The sequence below is a fragment of the Pelodiscus sinensis genome, chromosome 1 (genome assembly GCF_049634645.1).
Source record: "Pelodiscus sinensis isolate JC-2024 chromosome 1, ASM4963464v1, whole genome shotgun sequence".
In the NCBI taxonomy this organism is placed as follows: Eukaryota; Metazoa; Chordata; order Testudines; family Trionychidae; genus Pelodiscus; species Pelodiscus sinensis.
The window spans coordinates 121,792,179-121,809,485 of NC_134711.1; the positions used below are offsets into that span (position 1 = coordinate 121,792,179).

At 45.3% G+C, this 17,307-nt stretch overlaps 1 protein-coding gene across 1 annotated transcript in view; it reads left to right on the forward strand.

Annotated features, from left to right (window-relative positions):
- PARVB (parvin beta) overlaps nt 1–17,307 on the forward strand; it is a 90,291-nt gene that overhangs the window by 570 nt on the left and 72,414 nt on the right. The gene's annotated exons all lie outside the window — the stretch shown is intronic.

Genomic DNA, 17,307 nt, shown 5'->3' on the forward strand with positions numbered 1-17,307 from the left:
CTCATTCCCCCTTTCGCCGGCGCCAGGCTGCAGGGTAGTGCACAAATATAAACAGTGGCGGGAGCCCGCTGGAGTCGCCTCGAGCTGGCCGCCTGCTGGGCCCATCCCCGTTGCTCCTTGCTGTGGGCTGCTCTTCCTTTGTGGACTCCCTCTTCGCTTAGGCAGGAGGGACAATTTTCACTGTTTCTGTGGAGTTTTACTTTCCATCGCCCCTGATGTTCTTGTACCTGAACTGTCAGGGGGAATAACCCTAACACTTTTTTCTCTTGGAAAAGGACAGAGTCTGGAAAATGCCAGGGGCCACTGTTTCAGCACAATGCTGGGGAGTTTGGGTTGGAAACACTGCAAGAGACCCTTTTAAAGCCAGCCAGTTTTTCAGGGCTGGGGTTCTACATGCTGTTTTGTTACAGGTATATCTGTTTTGGGTGGGTGTGTGGGGGGGGGAGAATGACTTTTGGAATCCCTTCCCTCACTATAGTGAGTGTCTGCACTAGGGGTGTGAGCCTGAGATCATCTGCTAACTTTCATGGTTACAGGCAGAGACATCCTCTCCCACATGCTGCTACCTGTTCTTTTAAGCAGGCTCCCTGTGAGCACCAGCACCAGAGGCAGCAATGCAGAGTGGGGAGGGGGGGGGGAGCAGGTGGCTCCGTGGGAGCCCCCTCTGCCCATTTGTAAATGTGTACCTGCTGAAAATTTCAGCAGGTACACATTTTCCCAAATAAATACATTTTAACATTCCTAGTCTACACCAGGGCAGGCAAGGTGCTGGCCGGTCAAGTCACTGTATCCGGCCTGTGGGCACGTCCTCAGGCAGGAAGCAGCCCCACACCACTTTAAGCTCTCTGTGGTGCTCTCTGTTCCAGATGCCTAGGGTAGGGAGAGGCTTCGTACACTGCCCCTGCCCTCAGCAAAATTTTTTGGCTCAACCGGCCGATAGGAGTGGAGAAATTATGATGGAGGCGGAAGCAGGGTGTGAAGCCTTCCTCCACACCTCAGTGCCTGGGGCAGAGAGCCACAGGGGAGCAGCCTGGAGCTTCTGGGAGGCAAGGAGCCTGCTTCAGGGTCCTGCAGGGCTGCTGGCTGGGAGCCTCCGACATAAGCACCTCTCAACCAAAGCCTGCCTCTCGTGGCATCCCAACCCCCTGCCCTAGTCTCCACTCAAATCCTCTGCATCTTCACTCCATGTCACAACTCCCTCCAAGACTCTGCATCCCCTCCTACAGTCCTCACTCAGGCCAGAATCCGATCCTGCACCTATATTCCCTTCTGGATCCTGTACCCCAATCCCTTGCCCCAGATCACAATCCCCTCCTTTACCCAAACTCCCTCTCAGACCTCACATCCACTCCTGCACCCCAGTTCCCTGCTCCCAGCTCCTATCTGCATCCAACTTCCATCCCAGATCCTGTACCCCTTTCATGGAAAAGTGTGGCCCAGGACCACTTAAGAAATCTTGGTGTGGCCTCACCATTGAAAATTATTGCCCATCTCTGATCAACATTGAAGTGCTACCATGGTGTAGCTGCAGTGTTGTAGTTATGCCATTGTGGTCATTTACAGTTATACTAAGCGAGGTCTACACTGTATAGTTTTTTGGCATAGCTATTTTGGTTATTTATCAGTATAGTTTATTTCTCTTGGAGTGAAGGGAAACTGGAATAAACTATGCCGGTTAAAATCACAGTTTTGCTGGTATAAATTGCATATATGCTAAGGCCTGGTCTATACTAAAAAGTCAGGTTGGCTTAATTATATCAGTCACAGCTGGAAAAAATCTGCACTTCTGAACAGTGTATCTTGGTTAGCTTAAGTCCCCCTCCATTGACAGAAGGATTCTTCATCCACCTAGCTACTGCCTCTTAGGGAGGTTAATTACCTATGCTGACAGATTAAACCCTCCCATCAGCACAGCTGCCCCCCTGTAGCATTTTAACTGTAGACAGGCCCTCCGGGTAGTTATACTGCTTAAACTATACCAGTACGTTAAAATTATGCAACTTTTGTGTAAATAAGAAGATACTGAAGTTAGATTTTGTAGCGCTAGTTTTAATTCTTTATAAACTAAACTTAATCCTCCCCAAAACTACTTGCCAATGTCCCTTTTAAGGATAACTCACTTTCTTGCCCTCTGATTCTTTGACTCTGAATGCATGGTGAGTCCTACACAGGAAGTATCCCTCATCATCATCATCCTTACTCATAAACAATTGACATCTGGTAGCAGGAAACCTGAGTGTTATTTCTTTATGTTTGAATCTAATTTTGACCTTGCTGATCAGAGACATTTTTGGTTTGGTCTCTAGATTAAGATTGTGGGTGAGGGAGAAGAGATAAGTCACTTCATTTGAAGCTCCTTTCAATTGGCTATTGAAATTGTGTGTTTTAATTACACTTAATTACCCTATGAACAGCAGTTAACTTCTGCAGTAAAACACCAGTTGTTCAGCATCCCATGGTCCTGATAGTCCGGCATCAACTGGAATCCAGAAGTGCTCTGGCCAGCCAGACAATTGGAGCTGTTCTGCCCCCAACTTTCCCAAGTCCGACACTGGTCACTTTCAGCAGCGGCGGACTTGAAGAAGCCGGGGCAAAGCAGATGGGGTGCTGCCGGGTTGGTCCCGCAGCTTCGCCCCTCACCTGAGCAGTCCTGCAGGACCAATCTGGCAGCACTCCAGCTGTTCTGCCCCTGGCTTCCCCAAATCCGCTGCTGCTGAAACTGACGAGCGGCGGACTTGGGGATACCGGGGGCAGAGCAGCTGGAGTGCTGCCCACATTACCCAGTTCCCTGCTGACCGTTTCCCCCCCCACCCCCGATCCCTCATAGCGCCCCTTCCGGTACTCTGGCATATCCAATAATCCAGCACCCCCTGGGTCCCAAAGGTGCTGGATTATCGGAAGTTTACTGAATGGCTACGTCTAGACTGGCATGATTTTCCGCAAATGCTTTTAATGGAAAAGTTTTCCGTTAAAAGCATTTGCGGAAAAGAGCGTCTAGATTGGCACAGACGTTTTTCCGCAAAAGCACTTTTTGCTGAAAAGCGTCCGTGGCCAATCTAGACGTGCTTTTGCGCAAAAAAGCCCCGATCGCTATTTTTGCAATTGGGGCTTTTTTGTGCAAAACAAATCTGAGCTGTCTACACTGGCCCTTTTGCGCAAAATGACTTTTGCCCGAACGGGAGCAGCATAGTATTTCCGCAAGAAGCACTGATTTCTTACATGAGATCATCAGTGTTCTTGCGGAAATTCAAGCACTCAGTGTAGACAGCTGGCAAGTTTTTCCACAGAAGCAGCTTGCCAGACTAGACACAGTCTATATGGGTTTTTTTTTATATAAATATTTGGCTTCCAAACTTGATGAAAGGATATGTTGGTAGGCCACACCAAACTGCAACCAGGGAGAAGAAAAGCAATTTCTTTGATTAGCATCCTTTTTTAAAAGTCAAAGTTCCGCAAAGTTTGGCCCACTATTCTATTTCTGAGGCAATGATTCCTCACATAGTCACAACATCCCCTGATATAAGTCAGTTTGAAAAGAATGGGATGGAGGAATCAGTCTCTGGATAGGGACCCCAAATCTTGAAATATACAACTGTTTTTGGTTGTTGAAGGTGACTCTCATGCCTCAATAGCTTGCCAGCATCCAGTGTTCATGTAAGCTGTGTGCTTGTGCGGCCACTCAGAAGAGATTCAGATGCCGTCCAACCGATTAGCAGAGCACCCACACAGCTAAGTTTCGTGTTTCTACTGGTAGTGCACATTCACACTAGGAATGTAAAATCCCGTTTCATTGGTTAACTGCTTCAGTATGATGTTTAACCAGTTAATTGATAAAAGTGGGGAAGCATGGCACTCCAGTCTGGTTGGGCCGGAGTAGCCTCTTTGTCGCAGGCAGGGACTGCTCCAGCCCAACCAGAGCAGTCCTTGCCCATGATGTGCCTGTCCGCACAGGCCCCACAGGGCTGGAGCAGCCTCCTGCTCTTGGTGGATGGGGAACTGCTTCAGTGTTAACTGGAACTGGTAATCACCACCCAGTAAAGATGATGCTTACTGGTTAACCGGTTAATCTTTCACATCCTTAATTCACATGTGCCTCTGTGCACGTAAAAATGTATTCTACACAGGGATGGAAAAGATTACATGGAGCACTGCCAGCATCCCTTTTAAACAAACAATTTCCACATTGTAAGATTATGTTTTTCAAGACATCCGCTGCTGCAGTTGGTTTTAGTTGAAGTCAAACACATGTTTTGCTGAGCTTGCCTATTATTTTGCCAACTCCTGTTGTGGCCACAGCTCCCACTGGCTTTAGAATTCCTATTTTTAATTATTGTCTTTTGTATTGAGATGGAAACTGCTTGAGTTGTATTCTTCTTCTTGAGAGGAAGGAAATTCAAATTTGTGACTTTTTCCTTTTAAATGGGATGACTGGAAATTAGAAAAATATATTTCCAGATACCTATGCTGTTACCAAACAATTTGTTTATTGCAACTTACATACTGGCAGGGTCAGCATTATGACTTTGAATGCATGGAGGTTATTAACCATAAGGGGAAGTGGCTTCAATTCCTTTAGCTTCTTTTGCCTTCTTCCCTATGCCAGCCAGTCATTCCTTTCAATCTGCCAAGGCACTAATGCAGCATGCAACAAAGAGCCAAAATGAAAGCCCCAAAAATGCACATATAGAAAATTTAAACCAAATGGTGGATTTCATATCTTCAACATAAACAGCCTTCTCTCAACTCTTAGTTTAATGATTCCAATATTGTGAGCTCCAAGCATTTAAAAATCACGAGTTGCATTTAAACAATTCATGAGATTGGCTACAGAATCAGGGGATTTTTAAAAACAGTGTTGGATTCTTTTTCTTTGTCTCCTGGTTTTTGAGCCTTTGGGGAGCACATTTTCAAGCTTTGCATAGTAAACCTCAGGCCTAGAAACTGCCTTTCCTAAAATAAAAGTAACAGCTGGGATTCTGTACTAGTGATACACCTCCAGGAGTTACAGATTTACACACACAGAAATTGTGAGGCTCAAGATAAAGTTGCCAGAATTCACAGACATGGAGAAATGTAAGACTAGGAGACTACGACTAGACTGCAGGGTTTTTTTGGGGGAAAAGATATGCAAATTGCAAACCACAATTTGCATACCTTTTTCTGCTTTTTTTGTTTCAGAAGAGGCTTTTCCAAAATTTGGCCTGTCTACATGGGGCTAAATTTCGGAAAAACCTCCTCTTTTGGAAGAGCCCTTATTCCTCTCACCGAGAGGAATACAGGGATGCCAAAAGAATGCGCCTGCTTTTTGGAAACTGTTCCAAAAAAGCGGACGCGTTCCCTAGACATGGCAGAGTTTTTCTGGGATACCTTAGGTATCCCGGGAAAGCTCTGCAGTCTAGACATAGCCGGAGGGACCTTGAGAGGTCATCTACATTGGCAGTACTCTATTTCTGGATAGTTCTGGTCTACATTTTCATCAATAATGTGAGAGGGCATGGATTAGAGGGAATTTAGAGACTAAAATTAGTGGCATCCCTTGAAATTAGATGTTTGAGAACATGGTCAATCCCTTTCCTCTATGGTTAGAAACATGGGAAATTGCTCTCTTATCTCAGCTGTCAGTTGAAGGAATACACTATAGGGCAGGGGTGGGCAAAAGGGACTCCGTGGGCCGGATCCGGCCCGCCAAGCGGGTTGATCTGGCCCGCGGCGGCCTTGCAGGACCATGCAGTGCTGTGAAGCGCCTTGTGCTCCTCGCAGGGCGGGAAGAGACATCATGCGCTCCCCCACCCCCAAGTCCTGATTGGCCTGGGGGCGCGAGGAGCACTCGAAGTTTCCTCCACCCTCCCCCCTGCCCTGTGAGGAGTGCACAGCTCTTCAAAGTGCCATATGTTCATGCAGGGCGGGGGCAAGGCAAAGGAAGCTTTGCGCAGCTCGCTTGCCCTCAGGTCCAAATTGGCCTGGGGGCAGGGGGAGCGCGTGAAGCCTTCTCCTGCCCTGTGAGGAGCACGTAGCACTTTGCATGTAGCACTTTGAAGTGCTGTGTGCTCCTCGCAGGGCCGGGGTAGGGTGGAAGGAGGCTTTGCACTCTCTGTCCGCCCCCAGGCCAATCAGGGCCTGGAGGTAGGGGAGCTGCACGAAGCTTCCTTTGCCCTACCCCAGCCCTGAGAGAAGTCCGTGGTACTTCTCGCATGGCTGGAGGAGGCTTTGTGCGCTACCCCACCCCCATGCCCTGGTTGGCCTGGGAGTGGGGGAGCGTGCAAAGCTTCTTCCTGCAGTGCTACGGGCACGGGTGCCTAGTGGGAATGGGAGGGCAAAGGGACTCCCCCACCTTTTGACCAATTATGGTCTGTGGGTGGGGTAGCCCAGAAATACCTTGGCCCTGCCCCTTCTCGGGCAAAAATTTTTGAAGTGAGCGTAACATAAGAATGGTCGTACTGGGTCAGACCAAAGGTCCATCTAGCCCAGTAGCCTGTCTACCGACAGTGGCCAGCACCAGGTGCCCCAGAGAGGGTGGACCGAAGACAATGATCAAGCGATTTGTCTCTTGCTATCCCTCTCCAGCCTCTGACAAACAGAGGTCAAGGACACCATTTTATCCCCTGGCTAATAGCCTTTTATGGACCTAACATCCATGAAATTATCTAGCTTCTCTTTAAACTCTATTATAGTCCTGGCCTTCACAGCCTCCTCTGGCAAGGAGTTCCACAGGTTGACTACACGCTGTGTGAAGAAGAACTTTCTTTTATTAGTTTTAAACCTGCTCCCCATTAATTTCATTTGGTGTCCTCTAGTTCTTCTATTTAGGGAACTAATAAATAACTTTTCTTTATCGGCCCTCTCCACACCACTCATGATTTTATAGACCTCTATCGTATCCCCCCTCAGTCTCCTCTTTTCTAAACTGAAAAATCCCAGTCTCTTTAACCTCTCCTCATATGGGACCCGTTCCAAACCCCTAATCATTTTAGTTGCCCTTTTCTGAACCCTTTCCAAGGCCAAAATATCTTTTTTGAGGTGAGGAGACCACATCTGTACACAGTATTCAAGATGTGGGCGTACCATAGTTTTATACAGGGGCAGTAAGATATTCTGGGTCTTATTTTCTATCCCTTTCCTAATAATTCCTAGCATCCTATTTGCCTTTTTGACCGCCGCTGCACTCTGAGTGGAAGTTTTCAGAGAACTGTCCATGATAACTCCAAGATCTCTTTCCTGATTTGTCGTAGCCAAATTAGCCCCCATCATACTGTACGTATAGTTGGGGTTATTTCTCCCGATGTGCATTACTTTACACTTATCCACATTAAATTTCATTTGCCATTTTGTTGCCCAATCACTCAGTTTGGTGAGAGCTTCTTGGAGTCCCTCACAGTCTGCTTCTGTCTTGACTATCCTAAACAGTTTTGTATCATCTACAAACTTTACTACCTCACTGCTTACCCCTTTCTCCAGATCATTTATGAACAAGTTGAAAAGGATTGGTCCCAGGACTGACCTTTGCGGTACACCACTAGTTACCCCGCTCCAATCTGAAAATTTACCATTTATTCCTACCCTTTGTTTCCTGTCTTTTAACCAGTTCTCAATCCAAGAAAGGACCTTCCCTCTTATCCCATGGCCATGTAATTTACACAAGAGCCTTTGGTGAGGGACCTTGTCAAAGGCTTTCTGAAAATCCAGGTATACTATATTTACTGGATCCCCCTTGTCCACATGTTTGTTAACCCCTTCAAAGAACTCTAAGGGTATGTCTACACTACCCCCCTAGTTCGAACTAGGGGGGGTAATGTAGTCATACGAAGTTGCAAATGAAGCCCGGGATTTGAATTTCCCGGGCTTCATTTGCATAAAGCTGGCCGGCGCCATTTTTAAATGCCGGCTAGGTCGGACCCCGTGCCGCGCGACTACACGCGGCACAGACTAGCTAGTTCGGATTAGGCTTCCTAATCTGAACTAGCTGTACGCCTCGTTCCACACCGGCCGTTCCACAAGGAGTACAGCTAGTTCAGATAGGAAGCCTAATCTGAACTAGCTAGTCCGTGCCGCGTGTAGCTGCGCGGCACGGGGTCCGACCTAGCCGGCATTTAAAAATGGCGCCGGCCAGTTTTATGCAAATGAAGCCTGGGAAATTCAAATCCCGGGCTTCATTTGCAACTCCGTATGACTACATTACCCCCCCTAGTTCGAACTATGGGGGTAGTGTAGACATACCCTAACAGATTAGTAAGACAGGATTTCCCTTTACAGAAACCATGTTGACTTTTGTCCAACAAATTATGTTCTTCTACATGCTTCACAATTTTATTCTTTACTATTGTTTCGACTAATTTGCCCGGTACTGAAGTTAGAAGTGGCCCCCAGCCAAAAGTTATTGCCCACCCCTGCTATAGGGGCAATAGTTGGTGGATGTTTTTCCAGAGCAGGCCACAAGAGGACCCAGTGGTCTATCATTGTCAAGAGGCTGTTGCTTAAAGAACTCTTGGAAACAGTAAATTAAAATATCCCTTATTAATTCCTTCTTCTACATTGTCACAGGTTCCAAAATCTGTGTATGGCTATGTTAGGATTAAAAAAATTCAGCAGTCACAACCAATGTTCCCTCTAATCTTTTTCATCCACGTGTGGATTTTTTTCTCTCAATCTGCAGAATTATGTGCATGAACACTGAGGTGTATGCAGAGGTGCACCAACAAAGGAGTAAGAGCTGCAGGTCTGATCCCTTCCCTAGCTATATCCGGCTCCACTCATGGACTAGCTCCCACCTGCGACCCCACGCTGCTGCCGCTGATACAGAGTCAGCAGTGAAGGGTGGCAGGGGGATCCCAGAGCACACTGGCTGCTGGCACGCCCCGGGGCAGGCACATCACGTAATTGTGTAACCGCTAAGAAATTTAGCGGTTACGAGATTATTGTAATAAACTATTTCTAACATCCCTGTTTCAGGCAAACCATCATGATAAACAGCTCTATCCACTGACTAATGCACCCTATAGCCACTTCACTGCTCTGGGTAGCTCATTTTGTTGCACAGATCTCCACACAAATTAAAATCCAAACATCTAAATCCCACTATGATTCATCCAGGCAAAGACTTTTCCACCACGTTCTCCATTCTCATTGCCAGGAGGGATGGGGGAAATTGGGGGAAAGGAATGCGCTTTAGAGCAAAGCTAATGTGGGGGTCAGAATTCCTAAGTCTCTTGGTAATCAGTGGGACTAGTTGTGTGAGTATGGAACAAAGTGTTCAGAATCAAGTCCACTAGGCCTCCTTGCTCCATCTTCCAACATAGCCCTACCCTGTGAGTAGTGGCATTGCAGTCAAGAGGATAGCTGAATTGGACCCACAAGAGAAACCAACTTCCCTTTTTTAAAATGTGGAATATGGTTTGTAAAAGCGGTTGTTGGTTTTTTTTAACAGTATCTTCCATGTAGACAGGTTGCAAAAATTATTATTTTTAGTTTTTAATTTTTAAAAACACAACATATATACTAAAATACCAGATTCTTCTTCATCATCATCTCTACAAATGAAGAGGGTTAGGCTTAAAGGAAGGAAGGAAAAGTGACATATCTGAGCCAGGCATCAGTATTTGGTTGGGAGTCACTTTTCCTTTTTTTCCAGGTTAATTTTTTTAGTGACTAAAGCTGCACATTGGACTCACACTGCCTAGTTATTAGGTAATCTCCAGCTGTCAGAAACCTATCCAAGAATGAAACTTAATGGGGAGTGCTCAATTTAGCATCCAGTATCAAATTAGTCCTTTGGCCAACCTTGTGCCAGAAACTCAGGTGGGGAGCAGACTGACATACAAACAGATAAACTCTCTCTTTAAAATAGATAGCTGTCCCTTTCTCCACCCCTGCTAGGCCAATGGGATTATAGCTGTTCTTCCACTTAAAGTTGCACATAATGGCTATGGCATTTCAATTGTGTGGCAGCAGTGAAACATGATCCTCCAAACAAACCCGGGACTGGATTATTGTTGTCTGGGTCCCTATATCTGGCCTCTTGCTGTCTCCCTGTGTGTAACTGTCCCTCCTACCAGACTCTACCCTTTCCATTTTATGAGAAACCATCAAATTCAAGGCACATCCCATTGTCCTGGTACAACCAAACCCTGACCTTGCTTTAAATTATCATTAGAGGAAGCTGCATATCAAATTAGCTTAGGAGAAGTTCTTGAACAAATAGACTCATGGATGAATGGACAGACAGGCACATAAGATATAACAACCAGATCCCTCTATTTAACGACATGTTCTGTTACATTTTACTTCCCATGGCATGAAATGTTCCAGTATTTAAAACAAAACAAATAGTCCCAGTGAAGGTAAGTGGACTGCTTGGATTGCTGCTTTTTAGATGTAAGAGCTGCAGGACTGATCCCTTCCTTAGCTACAACTCTGAGCCTCTTCCTCAGTGGTGCTCTGCCTTTCTGTGTCAGAACTGGCTCCTCTGTCTTGTTGACTTTGGTAGTCCCTCCCATCCGTGTTCCATGGAGCCATGTTTCATAGCAGGAAACAACTAACACCATAGCTCTTCTTGTATTCTCCTTATCTTGTTAACAAGGCACTCTGTGTCCCTTTTGTTTCCTGCACGGCCGGATGTTTGCGCCTCTCCTTCTGTTTCTAACTTCTTCCCCTCTTGGCCACCGTTATGTCCCATGTGGAAATAATGAGTAAAAAATTTCTGCCGCAAGGCTCTGCAATGACATTTCTGACAAATGATCACTAACCTCACAGCCAGTTTGGAGGATCATGTTTCACTGCTGCCATACAATTGAAATGCCATAGCCATGAAATGCAACGTTAAGTGGAAGACCAGACAGACAATTCTTACATCATTTCAATCAATGGGTCTGCAGCACTGGTATTCTTAAATATAGAGCAAAATTAATAATAAGGTGGAAAATGTTCTAGGTATTAAATGCCATATTTCATCATTGTTATGTATTCGATAACCCCTCGTTTGTTCAGGATACTTCCAGTTCCAATATCTACTGAAGAAAAGCATTGCTACCCCAATGTGTCCTTGTTGATCAAACACTAGACTGTGAAACTTGAAACATAAATTCTGTCCCAGGCTCTGCTACCAACCTGCCTTGTGACAGCACTTCACCTCTCTGTGCTTTGTTTTCCTCCTACATAAAGCAGGGAGAATGATACTTAGTTTGCTTCTTGTAACTTCATCTCATGAGATCTGTGGATGAAAAGCACTGTGAGAGCCAAGTGTAATTTATTATTGATGTATGCCCAGTAGCTATTTTGGGGTAATGGAAAAGAGGCACGCAGCTTTCAGGGTCAGGGTCAGAAACATTGATTCCTAGTTGATTTGCATATAAAAGGGTAATATGTTAACAAAACAAGAGTGTCTGAAAGAAACAGCGCAGAGTCTTTGGTATGCACTTGGTTAGCTTTTATGCAGCATCACTGCTGCTTGTGCCAGTGTAAAGTTAAATAAGTAGATCAGTGATAGAATGAAAGCTGGTTAGGCAGCATTGTTTTTAGAAGGGGAATTTGCATATTTTATGTTGTTAGAATAGGGATGTTAGATAGCCAGTAATGGAATAATCAACTAACCTCATGAACTCTTAGTGGTTAGTTGACTATTCTATAGTCCCTCAGGGTGGGGCTAGCAGCCAGTACAATCCAACCCCGCTCCCGGGGAGCCCCCTGCCACCCCGTGCTGCTGCCTCTATATCAGAGGCAGCACCATGGGGTGCCAGGTGGGAACTGGTCTGCGAGGGGAACGGGTTTAAAAACCAGCTCCCCTCACAGACCGGCTATCTGCCAACCCCCGCTACTGCCGCTGATACAGAGGCAGCAGCATGAGGTGGCAGCAACCCCTCTCCATGGGGAGTCCGAGCTCCCCATGGACAGAGGCTGCTTGAGAGGGAGAGGGCAGGTGGCACAGGCTGGCTGTGGACAGCCTGTTCTGGAAGCAGCCCCTGTCTGCGTTGCAGTCTGAGCTCCTCGTGGACAGAGGGTGCTCCAGCCTCTGTCTGCAGGGAGCTTGGACCCCCCCCTACAGACAGGGGCTGCTGCTGCGAAGCAGCCTCCCCTGCCACCCCACCCACACTGCTGCCTCTCATAGAGGCAGCAGCACAGGGGAGGGGGCAGGTGCTGGGGGAACCGGCTTTTAAGGCAGTATGGGTGGGGCGGAAATGCGAGTAGTTGACTAGACAAACAGATAAACCTAGGCTTATCAGTTAATCGTCTACTCGACTACTGGTTCAAATCCCTAGTTAGAATTCTATTTTAAAAATGATACATGTACCAGTATAGAGGCAGGTAACATTCCTACCTTACAGAACACACACTGGACTGAGTCCAACTTATTCCCCCTCCTTGTGTATCCTTAAATGACAACAAACACAAACTTGCTTTTGAGCTTGGCTGTTCATAGGATTCTCCCCTGCAGGGCTGCTCTGCCACAAGTTCCCTCTGCATCGGGCCAGGTCTACACTTAAAAGTTTTGCTGGCATAGCAGTGTCAGGAGTGCAATTTTGTTGTTGCTTTTTTAAAGTGACATACCCTGTCCTGTCAATGCATAAGGTTCTAATCTCACAAAAGTGAATACCATTTCCCCAACCCCTTCTCTGTCTGTTCCTCAAGGCCCTGTCCTCCACTCCATCCATTCCCTGTCCTCTATTGCTTGCTCTTCCCCGCCCTTCTTCACATGCTCATTTTCACCAGGCTGGGGCAGGGGTTGGAGTATGGGGGGGATGGCTCTGACTGGGAGTGCGGGATCTGGGTTGGGGCCAGGTTTGAGGGGTTGATGGGCACAGCTCCAGTCTGGGGTAAGAGGGATCGGGTGCAGTCTCCATCTGGGGGTGCAGGCTTTGGGATGTGGCCAGGGATGAATGGTTTGGGGTGTAACGGGGGGCTCCAGGCTGTGGGTTATGGGCAACAGGTTCAGAAGAGGAGGAGGCTCTCAACTGAGGCAGGGGTTTGGGTGTGGGAGATGGTACAGGCTGTGGGCTCCAGGGTAGAACCAGAAATTAAGAGTTCATGGTGGAGGAGGGGGCTCCAGTTGGGGATGCAAGCTCTGGGATGGGGCTGTGCATGTGGGGTTTGGGAAACAGGAGATGTGAGCTCTGGGCAGTATTTACCTTGGCTGGCTCCCAAGACTTTGGAAGCAGCAGCTCCTAGGTGGAGGTGCAGCCAGGCAGCTCTGCACACTGCCCTCACCTGGAGGTGCCATTCCCATTGCTTCCACTGGCCACGATTCCTGATCAATGGGAGCTGTGGAGCTGGCGCTCGGGGTGGGGACAGTGTGCAGAGCCCTCCTGGCCACCCCTCTGCCTAGGAGCTGAGGGACCACGTTGCTGCTTTGGGGAGCCTTGTGGAGTCGGGTAAAAAGCATGCCAGCACGTGTACCAACTAGACTTTTAATGGCCCAGTCAGCAGTGCTGACTGGAGCCAGTAGGGTCATTTTTCAACCAGGTGTTCTGATTAACAAAACCAGATGTCTGGCAGCTCTAGCAATGCTGTGTACAGGCAGTTATATTGGCAAAATAACTTAGTTTTTTTCACTCAGGTAATTTGTCTAAGCTATTCTAGCAAAAGCAATTTTTTTGCTGGTTCACCTGTGTCTACAGTAGGAGGGCTTTGCAGGTATAGACAATACGTCTGAGAGAAATAGTGTATCTGAATATATCCTCTGTGGGGTTGTAGCTAAAAGCCTTCATCTTATCTGGCAGCAGCAAGAGTCAGCAGAATAGCTCTGCATTTGTTAGAGCAGGTTGAAAAACCAAAAAACATTTAAAATCGAAATACTGCAGTTGTTTTCATTTCAGAGGGGGTGTCTGCACAGCACCCTTAGCTCAAAATAAACTATGCAATTTGTGCTACACAAATTGCGTAGCTTATTTTGAATGTATTTCGTAATAGTTTATTTCATAATTTGGTGCTGTCTATACAGCTGCCTATCCGAAATGTCCCTTAATCCTCGAAAGATATTTTGAAATGAAGGGCATGCTGTCAAGATGCGGAATATCTGTTTCACGATACTGGAAGAATCTCGAAATAGTGCCATAGAGCCGATATACCCAGTGTTTTGAAGTAGTTTTATTTTAAAAAATTTTCACAAATGTTTTTATTTAAAAACACTTGCAAAATAGTTATCAAAATACTTCATTTACAGAAAATTTGTTTTCACTACTGTTTTTAAAAATATTGTTGGAGAAGAAAAGGGCATTCATTTTATAGACTTTTCAGTTCCTTTGTGGTAGTTGACTTGTGGTGGTTAGGCTGGACTATAGCTGCAGTGCATGAAATCATACCTACTTCTGTTGCTTTTTATAGATTGTACTATTTCAGTGCTCTTTATTAATGCAAATTGTATTCGAGTGATTCACAGCTCAGTAATGTGGGAGTACAGAGGGCTTATTCAATACATATACATGAGGAGTATTGTAGAATTAAATCTTTTTGGCATATTTTAAAGCAACTGCCTAGGCCAAACATTGGAGTATGATTTAAGTTTATTCTGTCATCTTTCTACTCTCTTCATCAAACCAAAATTGCCCTCCATCATTCTTCATGCAAGAGAATATTATGTCTGTGGTCCTGAATGTTCTAATTTTAAGACTTGATCCAATGTTCATTGAAGTGAATGGGAGTCTTTCAACTTACTTCACTGGGTGTTGGATCATGTCTTTATTTCATAAGATTTGGGATCTCAGTTAGTGAATTCCTTCCATTGCCAAAAGGCATCAGGACAGTTTCTAGATAAAGGTTCAAGAGTCAGGTGATCTGGGTAGAGAGCTAGGTGTGGCAGACTCTGCTTGCTGTAAGGTTCAGGGTTTTGGCAGCTACAGGCTTGCTGCTCAGCCCATGTGATAACTTTATCCATGGTACAGAGAGCTTTCCTGACACAGGTATGCATATGGTCAGTATCGTGAACACAGAAGTCCAGAGTTTCAAATTTGAGGACATGGAGGGTAAGTAAAAATATATGATTAAGATTTTCTAAGTTGTCTAGGGGGATTTGGATATCCAATTCCAATTTATTCTAAAGATGATTTGGTTTCCAAATCCCTTGGGCACGTTTGAAAATCTTAGCTTGTGTTTATGAATTTGAAAGTGTGGGTTATGATGTGAGGATACACGGGACATAGAAAATCCTCAATGACTACTTGTTAAGCACCTCAGAAAAGCTAAGGGCTCAGTAAACTGACAATGGCATGTGTCATAAGAGGGACACACTACTTTCATATATCAGTGACTCGTTGGGATCGACCATGATTACAGCTATGAGAGCTTGTAACAGAAACTGCATTATGCTTCTCCTGTTAGCCCAAGAGTTGTTCATTGCTGTTTCACATTTCCAAGCCTATCATGTTCCTGTTTAAATTGTTCATCTTCCTCAGCACATCAAAAATGAAGAGGTGTCCCTCACACCCGTAACTTTTTTTTGTTTTTAAGAAAACTTCAGACACAGCAGGAAGTAGGGAAAACAAAAGCTGGTTCCCCGCAGAGTTTCCCTTGTACTGACCTCAAGTCATCAAAGCAGTCATGACTCTGACAGAATTTGTTATCGGCTATCTCGGGCTAACTGGATGTAGTTATTTATAATTTACTGCAGAAGCCAGTGACTTAAAAGTCAGTTTGCTGTATCTAAAACTGAAAAACTGACCTGCTAATCAACCTGAATATGTGTCTGTTGGGACCTGTTTGATGTAACAGGCTACGTCTAGTCAGCTATCATTGGGTCATTTCTATAGATGCCTTACTAGGAATGATTCTCTAATGGAACTCTTGTGTTTTGATTAGCATCTGACACATCCCTCCTCGCTCAGTATATTCTCTATCCAGTTTTTATTGTTGCCTGAGGCCTCAATGGCTGAATAATGTCGTGATTGGTGACCAATTGTGGCAGTAATCCTGCAACCCATCACATGGTTTTCTGACAGAGGATGGTGGCAACTGGAAGGGTTGCATAGTTACTTTGGGTGGGGTTAGTCTTTGAAATATGATAAATACATTAGTTGTTCGTGCTGGAGGTTACTGATTCCCACAGGGGCTCTGTTATGTCTGTTGATGGAATAGATTGACTTACATGCTTAATACACAAAATATGGAATTTGTGAGGGGTTTTCCTGGACATGTGTGGTGGATATGGAATATCTCTTGCTTCACATGCTGTTTTTGTTATTTTCTCTAATTATCACTTCTGAGAGGGATAATCCCAGTGTGTGTGCATGCACATGTGTGTACATACTACTAACCTCTCGTAGACGGAATGTGTCCAGCCTTCCCATATATGTACTTCCGGATTTGGGGCACATCTACATGAAGAGTGACTTGTGAATCTACATTACACCATCTTAATGTGTAATGACTCACTATGGACCTTGCTACAGTTAGTCTTGGAATGTGAACGTAGAAGTACACTAGGACTTTCACTATGCTGTAGCAATGTCAGCATAGTATCAGAGGAGTAGATGTGTTAGTTTGTATCTGCAAAAACAAAGAGTCCTGGGGTACCTTAAAGACTAACAGGTTTATTTGGGCATAAGCTTTTGTGGGCAAAGACCCACTTCGTATAGGTGCATAGACTAATGTCTGCATATGAAGTTGTTGCACTCCTCATTCACAATAAGTCACCATGCAGACAAGCCTGGGGCTTCATCTTAGCCGTGAAAAAACCTGTACCTCTGTAGCCAGAAGTCCTGGATTCTGTGCTGCATGTAATTAATTGGAAAACTTGTGTGTGCAGCATGGTTCCAGTTCTGTCTTGCCTTAAGGATTTGGTTGTCAGAGTGTTTGTTTTTTATTTATGTATGTGTTGGAGGAGTGGGTTAAGGGGGGAGGCATTGGAGAAAGGGCCCTGACCTCAGTTTTATTTCTGGCCCTGCTGTTGCCTGGCATGGTGACCTTGAGCAAGTTTATCTGTCAGTGACAGTTTTCCAGACTTTAAGAAGAGGATAATGATACTTGCCTTTTCTGTAAAACACTTGAAGATCTCTATAAGAAGTGGTGGTTGTTATTATGATTAAAACAGTTTTCAACATCGAATAAACATATTTTCAAGTGACCATAAAACAGGCCAGCTCTTCAGGCTTTAATGACTAATTAGTATTTCTTATTTAAAATGTCTGAGATGTAATACAAATACATACTGAAAGTATCGCAGTGTAGCTGCCATATGCTGGCACTGAAATATTTTAATTAGCTGTGAGAGAGATGTACACCAGTTATTTTGAGTGGTAAATAAACTCTTGGTGTCAGAAATGTGGGAGTTATAGGAGATGGAAAACAATTATAATCTCTGTATAAAGCATGTTGTCTGTTTTTCAC